The following is a 12,661-nucleotide window of genomic DNA, read 5'->3' as shown; positions in this document are numbered from 1 at the left end:
CCTTCCCTGTAAATCCTCAATACTGCTCTAAACTTTCCCCTTCTCTGCCCTAGTCTGTCCCTAAAAAGTTCTTTGACCCTCCTGAGTCATCCCTAAAACCCATCCTCCTGCCCTCCCAGTGCAGCCCCAAAATCCTTTCCCTTCCCCCACATCCATCCACAAAATCTTTCTCCCAAACTCCCAGTGCATCCCTAAAGTATCTTTCCTTGCACCTCCCCATCCATTCCTTAAACCTTCCTCAACCCTGCTGTGTCTGTCCGTGAAATCCTCCACCCCATCCCCCAATTGTGACCTTAAATTCCTTGTTCCCAGCTCCCACAGTCTGTCCCTAAAATCCTTTCCTCTCTGCCCTGGTTAATACTAAAATATTCGCCCCACCCCTGGAACATCCCTAAAAACCTTTCTCAGGCTAGGAACCTGGGAGGGGGTACAGACCCATTTGTGAGTGATAGTGATTGCTGAAGAAGAGAAAAACAAGGCTTTTAGCCCTGTGGCAGGAAGAACTTGAAGCAAAGATGGTGAAAAGGCACTGCCAATTCAGACCCCTTTAAATAAGCTGTGGGGACAGAAGGATCAGTAGTGGTTAAAGTTCCCTTTGCAATAGCAGATTTCAGCAATTGGAAACAGGCAGTGGGTGACTGTTAAGATAACCCGAACAAATGGCCCAGGCCTTTGAGATTTTGATAAAACTCCCAAACCCAGATTGTAGTGATCTAGACGCTGTGATGGGAGAAGTGTTTGATTCTGCTGATATGGATATGATCAAATGAGCCATAAGAAATAAAGTACAGGGTCAAATATCTACAGGGGTTTTACAGGGAGCAGTAGAAGATCATTTTCCCCTGGAAAAGCCTGCCTGGGACCTGAATATTCCTGTCCATAGGGCCAGGATGGAGAGCTATTGGCAATTAATTTTGTTTGGCATTAAAACTGCTATCCTGAAAGCTATAAATTGGTCTAAATTATACAAGATAAAACAAGACCAGAAGGAAAACCCTACTGACTTCCTGAATAGACTAAAAGAGGCAGCCAGAAAGTATGCGACATTGAATACAGAATCAGATGAAGGACAACAGCAATTCCTTTATTTATGGCCAAATCGTTTAAGGATATAAGAAGAAAACTACCACAGTTATAAAATGAGGATGCTCAGAATTTAGAAAAAATGTTGAATGTGGCGTGGATGAAGGGCACTTCAGGTTTAAGGGGGTTTAGGGTTTTTAGCAGGTTTAGGGAGTTTAGGTTTAAGTGGGGTTAGGGTTTAGGGTTGGGGTGGTTGGGGTTAGGCTCTTAGCGTTAGGGGTGTCTTAAGGTTAGGGTTGTTAGAATTTGGGTTGCCCTCTTAGGGTTAGGCTTCCTAGGGTTAGGTGAATTGATATCACCTAGGCTCTTTTATCTTTATGCTACTCTTTTCCAATAGCCATGATGTTTTTTTCACCTCTCAGATGGGCGAAGTGTGTGGTTGTAGAATGGTAGTGCTTGTTTTGTCTGTGGGGCACAAAAAAAGGGCATACTGGAACCCCACTGTTACAGATCTGAACGTTAAAGCTTGATCTGTTCAGGCATTCCTGCTTGGCAGCATTTAATCCTGGCCACAGAAAGGCAATTCTGAGGTCCACGCGTAGGTGATATTCAGGTCAGTTGAGTAGCTTAGTAGCAGGCTACTTCTAGATCTAACAAAAAAGAGTTAACAGAATAGTGATTTGAAAAAGTGTGTGTGAAACACCAGAATACAGTAATATTATCCAGAAATCCTGTTTTTTGCATCTCGCCTACATTCTCATTGTTTCTTCACTCCTTTCCTGTTTGCATAGGTGAAATGGATCAGCACTTCATCTGACAAGTTGTTTCTCTTCCCTTCCTCCTGAAGGGGAGGCAACTCCCTGAAACTCTTGGACTTTTCTGTTTTGGTGATACCTTGATGGAACAGATAAGAGGTAAGGAGCATTAGATGCGGGAGCTGGAGCAGTATCAGAAGACTGAAGCCTATGAAGTCTTTAGCAGGACAGCACAGGACAGACAAAAAGGCAAATGACACAGACAAGGTATTGAATGGGACAAATATATGGGCCTAGAACAACAGAAGATTCCCAGCTGGTTGTGCAGACTGACACTCATTTACAGCCTTTGATTTAAAGGCTTTTTAAAATGTGAATGCTCATCTCAGGGAGCTCATCTGTGGGCACAAGTCAGAACATTTTTCTTCCTGCAAATCAAGGTTTCATAAATGTTACATATAGCAATATACACTAGAAACCGTAATCTTCATCAGCAGTGACCAAACCATTGTTAATTGTTCGTTCTCCATTGTTCTATTATTGCTTGCTAAAGAAAATGTGTTTTGAATTAAGAAATGCAAAGTGCTGAAGCAGCTAAGTGGCAGAACCAGGCCTCGGCCCTAGCATAGCCCTAATCCAAGGCTGGTTTAAAACCCAGTCCAGTTAATCAGTGGGAGAACAGAGAAACAACAGATGATCAATTTGTGCACACAGGTGCTCTCAAATGCAGGTGTTTTTAGAAAAACTGGCATATGTGAATAGGAATTGCTTGTTCAAAGACTAAGTGCACTTGAAGGAGTGTGTGAGTTAAAGCAGGCAGAAAGAAGATCAAGATCCAAGTGTTACAGATCTGCTAATAAGTTAGAATTAATTGACTTTATTTGATTTTATAAAATCATTTGGAATAAGAAATATATTTTAGTGAAACTTGTAGTTGCACAGCAAAAGCTGCTATGAAATCCTTTGTACAGCCCTGTACCAAGGCCAGAAGAATGGGCTAGAATCATTGCTTAAAACTTAGGTAACAAATTTGGGATTTTACAGATTTCTTTGTATTTGACTAGTCTTCTGTATGTAGAAAGTGTATTGAAGTGTCAGAATATAGAATTAATGGGAACTGGGGAGAGTCAACTGGAACAACCTGTAGTTACCTGCCAAGAAACTGTGAACTTTAGTAAAAGGTAATTCTGGCAGGGGGAGATTGCGACCACTGACTCATATACCACCTACCCAAATCATACCCCAGACCCATTTCTGGACCTTTCTAACCTTTACTGTGCAGAATTGGATATGGGAGGAGACTATGTTAATGATTTTCAGGAAACACTATGATTATGCATGAATAAGTTATATATAAGATGTATGATTTTGAAACTTGGTGTGCATTGATCGTGAGGAGACTCACTCACACACCTGGCTGTCAATAAAGAAGCGTCTGCTTATCTACATCACATTGGTGTCAACAAGTTCTTCATTCTGAGATTTCAGTGACACAAGGAAGAGCCTGGAACAGAGGCAGAGACTGGAACTGAGCAGGTGAATCAACTGGGACAGTCAGGTGATGGATTCACAGAACCAACAGGACCAAGGAAACTCCTAAAAACTTCAGACATTGACTAATGATCTGGTAAGTGTATATAAGCTGTGCTGTATCGCTTGGTTCTCTGCCACTCGCTGGGGTGGTGGCCCAGCTCTGAGTCGTGACTAAAGCAAGCCCAGCGGTAACCACATCTGCGTGCATTTTTCCTTTACCAGTCAATACTGCTATAGTTGCCATTTAAATAACTGTCTGAACATCAAGTGTTACTAACAGAAACTGATGTGTGGACACATCCAATCCAACTAGTCACACTGGTGCTGGAAATCAAACTAGCCATATACTTTTTCCAGACAGCAGAAGAAATTGCTCGTTGCATGCAATGCAATTTGATCGCTTTCAAAATGCCTCTCCTGGATGAGACTGTTTGCTCCCTGCAAGTTTCTCTTACTCTCCCTTGATAATATAAGGAGCAAGAGCAACCTGTTCAGACAGAGTAATCCCAGTGGAGGCTGGCGACACAAGTAAGGCAGGAGGCCTACATGTGGTAACAGAGAATTAGATACAGAAAAGCAGGGTTTGACCTCAGACATTACATTCACCACACCACAGCCTCTGAATACAAAAAGGCTGCTAAGTGACACAACAGTAAGAACGCTATCACCTCACTTCTGTGACAACAGGAGAAGCTCTCATACCTACCCACTGTTCAGCTCTAGGCTTAGTTTAGCCTTTCAGCACAGAAAAGTTAAATCTGAGTTACAACAAATCAGCAAGTTTAGTTCATGCCAATACACAGAACTACACTATCTCCCAGAACAGAAAATAAGGACCTCACGTGTTAGAAAGACAAAGTTGGGACAGTATTACTGTTAGATTGCAAAACTACCAGAATTGTTCCTGGTTTGTATTGAAGTACAACAGTAAGTCATAACATGTAAAAAAAAGCAGAGGAGAGGTTTATGTAGCCAAGGACCACTTACTCACAAGTTGTAACTGATCAATCAACTCAAACCTATGAATCGGGTATGCATTAACACACACAAAGCAAACGTAGTAAGAAACAAGTTTAGGCTTAAGGGTCAAGTCAGTGGAGTCTTCCCTGGAGAGAGGCTCTTTAACCAGCTCATCCCATTTGTCAGCCTCCTAGGATTTAAAGATGCAACCAAAGTCAATTTTTGCCAGACCAGCTGCTTGATTTCTAGTAGGAAAAGCCTGTTCACTCAGCAGCTTTGCTCCTGAAATGCATCAATGAGTCCTCGTCCCAATTTCAGAGGGACCAGGCAAAGACTTGCCTCGCAACAGTACTGAGTATAATATATATACACACACACACACAGAGGAGCTTGTCTGATCTGCCAGTGTAATAGATTTGTGTCCTATAAACTCTTCAAGAGTTTGTGGTGTTTAAAATGCTGTGAATTCAGATGTCCCTTGTTCCCATGAATATCATAGCAGGCATATGGTGATGGAAAGGCTATGAGAGCATCCATCCAAGAATGGCAGAATAGCATCTTACAGTGTCTGTTGGCTTCTGGAGTCACACGATTGGCAGCTTTATCCAAGTGCTGTTTAAACTGCTTGTGCTCTACATCCAGCTGCTGTTCTCCTGCTACGTCCATGGCATAGATGCTCAAATCTGAAAGCAGCGAGCAAGGAAAGCGGTCTATGAACACACAAGTGTTATGGCCTGTGGCAAGCTGAGGAAATTAAAAGACAGAATCTTTCAGCCAGCAGGGTAAGAATGTGCCAAACCGGGAGAGCATATGTGGCTAGGGTCAAGTGACCAACAGGGAATAAAACACACGGTGCAGCACGCTAAATGGCCCTCCCAGGTAGGGGGTTTGGTTTGGTGTCCCAGAAGGACCGTTTTCAACTTCCAAGAAAGCATTACTCTGAAAGGTAGATGCCCTTAAGGCAAAAAGCCAAAAGCAAACCCCTCAAAGCCCAGAACCATTTTCAGGAACACAGGAGTTAAGCCTAAAATTGGTTGAAAGCTGCCTCCTACCTCTTCCCCTGCCACCTTTCCCCCTTCAACATCAGCACATTTTCTTGTGATCCCTTTTCACAAAAAGATGGAGGCCTGTGGTATCAGCTTGGTACTGAAGCACCACGATGCGTTTGCTGGCTACATGCTCTCTTAGAAGGCTGACAGCTTCTCTGCACACAACAGCTGAGGCTTCCAATCTCTCTGGCCTTCCCACACCCTGTGAAACGTGAGGAAGGCAAAGACCGGTAACATCTCGGGGAGTCAGGGGGAAGTCAAGATGCACTACATTCAGAGCCCAACGCATTACCCAAAGGAATTACCACAACAGAACAAGAGGCAGGAATGATCGGTAGACAGGCGGATAACATGCACAGCAGCAATACCCAGTCAGACTTGAAGGACTTCCAGTCACTTCATCCTGCAACTTTGTTTTGAATTTAGTTAAAAGGTAATCAGATTCTTAACGCTCATTCTGCTTTTATAACTTCTGGAGAAAGGCTAACATGTGGCATTGGCATTATAGTCAGAATTCAAGTACCAAAATCACGGCAAAGCTGTGCCTTGTCAAGCGACTTCCAAAGCAGGCTCTGGAGCCTTTCAACAAGACAGTCAAGTCTGGAGTCCCAAGGGAACTCTGTGCCAGCTCTGTCAGTGCGACTGAGCTCTCTGACAAAGTACACCGCCGTACAGAAATGTAAGTGGGTTTATACTTCAGGCTCATTTACAATCTAGAAAAATAATACCGCCCGACTGGACGCGCTGGTTTAAATGCCCAGCAGGCCTGGCTGTGTAACCACGAGGGACCACCAATTCCTCCCCAGCTGTTGACCAAGCAGCAGCGCAGCACTTCAAAGCAGCGGGCACACACAGCCTCGTGGCCCTCGGCGAGTACAAAAGTTATCCCTCCACAGTCAGCAGTCTGACTCACAAGCACAAGACATATGTACAAAAGTAACATCTAGACTGACCTTCAGTTTAGCTCCCCTTGATCTGTCAACGTACAATTCCGGATGAACCTAGGTACAAAGAAAAAACAAAAGAGCCCCGTTTCACTCGGGAACAAACCAAAAGGCCTCTTCCCCTCGGCTGCTTTGGCTCAGGAGCTGACTGTAACGACACAGGATCAGCGAGACACCTGAGCTGCTGCCTCCCAACCCTCCCCGGCAGTTAATCGCTTGCCCTTTGCAATACTTTTTAGAGAAATCAGCAGTCGGGGGCGAGAGGCGGGGATTCCACCGCCAGCTTGCTTTTCCTTCCCTTGCCCGCTCGCAGGGACGGGAAGAGGCTCCTGAGCCACCCCCCTGCGACAGCGTTACCGCAGGCCCCAAGGCAGCCTCTACGGCCCGCGGGGGCCGGCAGCCCCAGCCCGCTGCCACGGCCACGGCCAGCGGCTGGGGGAAAGACAAAGCCCCGCGCAGAGCTGCGGCGGCTGCAGCGGCTGCCCGGAGGCGGCGGGGGGGGGCGGCGGGGCGCCGCGGGCCGACCCCCCTCCTGGGCCCCGCCGCCACAAGGGAGCACCGGGGCCGCCCCGCTGGCTGCCGCTCCTCGCTTCCTCGCTGAGGTAGCGGCGCAGCTCCGAGAAAAAAAACAAAAGGCAGCCCCGTGAGCAGCCCGCTGACCACCGTCACTGCCGGGGAAACGAGAACCGCCGGCAGCCCCGCCGGGCCCGGGCCGGGCCGCCCGCCTCAGCCCGCCCGCCGCCGGCACCAGGCGCTCCCTGTCGCGGCCGAGCGCCGGCCCGCCACCTCTCCCGCAGCCGGCCGCAGCCCGACGGCCGTGCCCGGGCTCACCCACCGGTCCCCGGCCGCCCGCAGCCCGACCGCTCACCCAGCGCACCGCTGCACATCCCTGCCCAAAAGTCTTCCAGGCTCCCGGCGAAGGCCCCGCACCGCCACCACCGCTCCAGCGCGCCGCGCGGGCCGGAAATGAACCCACCTTCTGGGGCCGGCCCCGCCCCCGCCCCGCCGGCCCCGCTGGGCGACGCAGCCCGGAGCCGGCCCAGGAGGGGCTGTGGCTGCCGTTCTGCGCCTGGGCGCGCAGGGGCTCGGTGCCGCCACGGGCTCCCCTCAGCCTGCCGGCCTAGCAAGGTGACCCACCCACATCCCGCCCCGTTCCCGAGCCGGCAGGGCACCCAAAGGCCCCCCGAATCGACACCGGCCTACCGGCCTAGCAAGGGGACCTGACCCCCCCCTCCCCCCCGTACCCGAGCCGGCAGACCCCCCCGGCCCCCCGACTCGATGCCGGCCTGCCGCCTTAGCAAGGGGACTGGACCCCCCTCACCCTGAGCCATACCCGAACCGGCAGGGCCCCCAAAGGCCCTCCGACTCGACGCCAGCCTGCCAGCCTAGCAAGGGGACCGGACTGCCCCCCCCCCCCCCCCCATACCCGAGCCGGCAGGGCCCCCCAAAGGCCCCCTGACTCGATGCCGGTCTGCCAGCCTAGCAAGGGGACCCCCCCCCCCCCCGTACCCGAGTCGGCAGGGCCCCCCTGGCCCCCCAACTTGATGCCAGCCTGCCGGCCAGGCAAGGGGACCGGACCCCACCCCCGACCCCGTACCTGAGCTGGCAGGGCCCCCACTGGCCCCCCGACTCGACACCGGCCTGCCAGCCTAGCAAGGGCCCCCCCCGCCCTGTTCCCAAATTGGCAGCTCACCCAGTGTGCTGTCTCCATCACATTTCCTCTGCTTTTCTGGAGTGGTGGTGGTACAAGGAGAGAAATGGGCCGTGAGGCCTTGCGATGGCTTTAATGTGTGAAAGTATCTTGGGAGCTTGAACAGTAGCGGAATTACTTAGATGTATCCTGGAGGAAATTTGTTGGTTGGTTTGTTTTTTTAAGCGTTGCTCTGTGTGAATTACATTTTAGCAGCCAGTTGTGGGTGGTGGAAATCTGCTTGGTGAGCTTCTCCCTGTAGAGGAATGAAGGCTGTGGGTTGATTAGCATTGATAACGTGCAGCTGTGGCCTTGCCTCAGCGGCAGTGGGTTGATTGACATGGATGATGTGCAGGTGTAGCTGGTTCCACTAAGTGGTTAAATAGCCCTGTGGATTGTGGGAGGAGGGTGGGGGTGTGTCAGGTGGAGGAGGAGCAGTGTGGTCTGACCTCTGGAGGAAGGTGATACAGCACTGACAATAGAATATGACCAACAGTAAGGCCTTGTTGCAGTCTGCTAGTTTGATTGTGCTGCAACATCTCCCTAACAAAGAATTTGGGGTAGAAATGAATGATTACCTTCTGCTCTAAATGTGATACTGTTTGGGGAAGAAACATGCCTCGCTCTGACAAGTGAACAATTGGCTCTGTAGATGCCACAGTATTTACTTGTACAGGTTCTCGTGTGGCACAGATCTGCTCTTGCTGAACTCCATGGTGAAGAGGCAATTTCCCCTGTCTCAACCCTACCCCACTGAGCCCTTCTCAGAGGAGGGTTTACTTCCTCAACAGCCTCTGAGCAGTGATAATCAAGGTGCCTTGCTTCCAAGTCTTTGCCTAGCAGACTGCGTCACCACAGTCCTTGCCTTGAAGTTAACAGGATTAAGGACCTCTACAGAACCAACCAGGTGTCTGTGCGCGTTCCCCTGGACAATGAGAAGAGCAGCCTGATCAGAATTGAAGGAGACCCACAGGGGGTCCCACAGGCCAAGAAAGAGCTGCTGGAACTCGTTTCCCGTATGGTAAGTGAGTAGGATGTGATGTTTGGGAGACTGCAGGGTTTGGGCTCTCGTGTTCCCTTGTAACCTTTGGGTGCAAGTGTGTGCCCCTTGCCCACCGAGCACTTGGATCTTATGACAAGTGCAAGTTCCTCTTCACAAATGTCTTCCTCTGCTCCCTCGGGTAGCCCTTCTCTGTCAGCCTAGAGTGAATTTTGTCTAGAGAAAAGAGGGACAGTGCTGGCAAGTAAACTGTTGGGCAGTAAACCGGTAAGAAAAAATATATGGCGCTCTGGCTGAACACTCAGTGTGCGCTCTGTTCTCATCAGGAAAATGAACGCACCGCAGACCTAATCATTGAGCAGAAATTCCACCGGACCATCATTGGGCAGAAGGCTGAGCGGATCTGGGAGAAATTCCCAGAGGTAAGGCTTTTTAGGAGATGAGGAATCCAGAGGGGTTATTTCCTACATGGTTAGTAGGCCTGTCGTCACTGAAGTCATAACTTTAGTGGCTCTGTAGCGCAAGTGTCTGAGAAGATAGTTCTTTTAGCCAGAGGCTGCTAACGCGGTGCAGTAGGCAGGTATGGGGCGAGTGGGGGGGCGTAGTGTAGTGTAGTGTGTGGTGGGTGAGGGGGGGGCCTTGGTAGGCAGGCAGGTATAGGGGCGAGTGGGGGGGCGGGGTGTGGTGCAGTGTGCTGGGTGCCGGGGACGGGGCTTTGGTAGGCAGGGGTGAGGAGTGACAAGGGGGTCGCAGGGTGGTGCAGAGTGCTGGGTGCCGGGGACGGGCCTTTGGTAGTAAACAGTGAATAGAATTTGGCGACCCACATGGGACCTCCTCTGCTCGGCTGCGGGACCCATTGAGAGCGGGGACTCCCTAGGGTACCCCCGGGGATTTTCCCGGAGGGGCTCCTCATCTCATCTGGATCACTGCAGGAGCAGACAAGGACTCCATCTTACAGAGCGAAGGTACTATCTTTATTCAAATATTATATTAAAATATTGTATTAATATTATATTTTAAGCAGTACTGTTTTGGATTCTGTTCTGGAACCGGTCCATTTGTAAAGCTGTCCGTAAGGTGTAAGATAATTGTATGGTTATGCAGGATGGCGTATGCTGGGTAGCTAGCATCCCAGGTATACATCTAGTTCTGTTTTGGTACTTGTTCTGATGTTAAGAAAATATCGGAACTCTGATTCTATCCTGGTTTTGGTACCTGTTTTGGTATTTGAACCCTGATTCTGAGTTGGTATTTGAACGCTGGTTGGTTCTGTGTTGGTAGGTATTTGAACCCTGGTTGGTTCTGTGTTGGTAGGTAGGGAGGTAGTTGAACCCTGGTTGGTTCTGTGTGCGTCGGTAGGTAGCTAGGTAGGTAGGTAGGTAGTTGAACCCTGGTTGGTTCTGTGTGCGTCGGTAGGTAGCTAGGTAGGTAGGTAGGGAGTTGAACCCTGGTTGGTTCTGTGTGCGTCGGTAGGTAGCTAGGTAGGTAGGTAGGGAGTTGAACCCTGGTTGGTTCTGTGTGTGTTGGTAGGTAGCTAGGTAGGTAGGTAGGTAGTTGAACCCTGGTTGGTTCTGTGTGCGTTGGTAGGTAGCTAGGTAGGTAGGGAGGTAGTTGAACCCTGGTTGGTTCTGTGTGCATCGGTAGGTAGGTAGGCAGCTACATAGTTGAACCCTCGTTGGTGCTGTGTGCGTCGGTCGCTGGCAAGGCAGGTAGGCAGCTACGTAGTTGAACCCTCGTTGGTGCTGCGTGCTGTGGCCACTGCCAAGGTAGGCCGCCAGCGAGGGAGCCGAGACCCCGTTGGAGCTGCATGTATCGGCCAGCAGCTAGGCAGTCTGGCGGCGGGGGAGCTTAACCCCTGTTGGTGAAGCGTGCGTCAGCTGCCGGCGAGGGAGCCGAGTCCCCGTTGGTGCCGCGTGTGTTGGCCGGCGGCTAGGTAGGCTGTGGCGAGGGAGCCGAGCCCCCCTTCATGCTGCGTGCGTCGGCCGCTGGCTAGGTAGGCGGGCGGCGAGGGAGCTGAGCCCCAGTTCATGCTGTGTGCATCGGCAGGTGGCTAGGTAGGCCGGCGGCGAGGGAGCCGAGCACCCATTGGTGCTGCATGCGTTGGCCGGTGGCTAGGCGGGCTGGCGGCGAGGGAGACGAGCCCTGGTGGTGCTGCGTGCGTTGGCGGGCAGCTAGGCAGTCTGGTGGCGAGGGAGCCTAACCTCCGTTGGTGAAGCGTGCGTTGGCCGCCAGTTAGGGAGCAGAGTCCCCGTTGGTGCCGCTTGTGTCGGCCGGCGGCTAGGTAGGCCGGCAGGCAAGGGAGCCAAGCCCTTGTTGGTGCTGCGTGTATCGGCCAGCAGCTAGGCAGTCTGGCGGCGGGGGAGCCTAACCCCTGTTGGTGAAGCGTGCGTCAGCCACTGGCGAGGGAGCCGAGTCCCCGTTGGTGCCATGTGTGTCGGCCGGCGGCTAGGTAGGCTGGCAGGTGAGAGAGCTGAGCCCTTGTTGGTACTGCGTGCATTGGTTGGCGGCTAGGAATGCCGGCGGCGAGGGAGCTGAGCCCCCATTGGTGCTGCGTGTGTCAGCTGGCGGCTAGGTAGGCCGGCGGCGGGGGAGCCGAGCCCCCATTGGTGCTGCATGCGTCGGCCGGTGGCTAGGAAGACCGGTGGCGAGGGAGCTGAGCCCCCGTTGGTGCTGCATACGTCGGCTGGCGGCTAGGCAGTCCGGCGGCGAGGGAGCCGAGCCCCCATTGGAGCTGCGTGCATTGGCCAATGGCTAGGCAGGCTGGTGTTGAGGGAGCCGAGCCCCACTTTGTTCTTCATGCCTCAGCTGGTGGCGAGGGAGCCGAGCCCCCGTTGGTGCTGCGTGTGTCGGCCGGCAGCTAGGCAGTCTGGCAGCGGGGGAGCCAGCCCCCGTTGTTGAAGTGTGCGTCGGCCGGCGGCTAGGTAGGCCGGCAAGGCGAGGGAGCCGAGCCCCCGTTGGTGCTGCGTGCGTCGGCCGGCAGCTAGGCAGTCTGGCGGCGGGGGAGCCTAACCCCTGTTGGTGAAGCGTGCGTCAGCCGCCGGCGAGGGAGCCAAGTCCCCGTTGGTGGCACGTGCGTCAGCCAGCGGCTAGGTAGGCTGGTGGCGAGGAGCCGAGCCCCCATTGGAGCTGCGTGCGTCGGCCAGCAGCTAGGCAGTCTGGCGGCAGGGGAGCCTAACCCCTGTTGGTGAAGCGTGCGTCGGCCGGCAGCTAGGTAGGCCAGCAGCAAGGGAGCTGAGCCCCTGTTGGTGCTGCGTGCGTCAGCTGGCGGCAAGGAGCCGAGCCCCCGTTGGTGCAGCGTGCGTTGGCCGTCGGTGAGGGAGCTGAGCCCCTGTTGGTGCTGCGTGTGTCGGCAGGCAGCTAGGTAGGCCGGCGGTAAGGTAGTCGAGCCCCCGCTGGTGCTGCGTGCGTCAGCCGCTGGCGAGGGTGCCGAGCCTCCATTGGTGCTGCATGTGTCGGCCGGCGGCTAGGTAGGCTGGCAGCGAGGGAGCCGAGCCCCCGTTGGTGCTGCGTGCATCGGCCGGTGGCTAGGAAGGCTGGTGGCGGGGGAGCCTAACCCCCGTTGGTGTTGCGTGTGTTGGCCGGCGGCGAGGGAGCTGAGCCCTCGTTGGTGCTGCGTGCGTTGGCCGGTGGCTAGACAAACTGGCTGCGAGGGAGCCAAGCCCCCATTGGTGCTGCGTGCATCGACTGCCGGCTAGGTAGGGTTAGGG

The 12,661-nt window shown here is 52.9% G+C and overlaps 1 long non-coding RNA gene across 2 annotated transcripts; it reads right to left on the bottom strand.

Moving 5' to 3' along the window:
• Window positions 1-1,924: 1,924 nt before the first annotated feature.
• LOC106112400 (uncharacterized) lies at window positions 1,925-7,261 on the bottom strand. Of its 2 annotated transcripts, XR_008745186.1 has the most exons (5): window positions 7,133-7,261; window positions 6,274-6,321; window positions 5,324-5,522; window positions 3,192-4,954; window positions 1,925-2,206 (listed from the first exon to the last, which is right to left on the bottom strand). It is a non-coding gene; the product is annotated as an uncharacterized LOC106112400 (long non-coding RNA). The 2 variants fall into 2 exon arrangements; XR_008745185.1 differs by lacking the exon at window positions 1,925-2,206 and having other exon boundaries at window positions 2,640-4,954; window positions 7,133-7,260.
• Window positions 7,262-12,661: the final 5,400 nt, after the last annotated feature.

Source organism: Falco peregrinus (assembly GCF_023634155.1).
Source record: "Falco peregrinus isolate bFalPer1 chromosome 12 unlocalized genomic scaffold, bFalPer1.pri SUPER_12_unloc_2, whole genome shotgun sequence".
Classification (NCBI taxonomy): Eukaryota; Metazoa; Chordata; class Aves; order Falconiformes; family Falconidae; genus Falco; species Falco peregrinus.
This window is presented reverse-complemented; position numbering and strand designations above follow the sequence as displayed.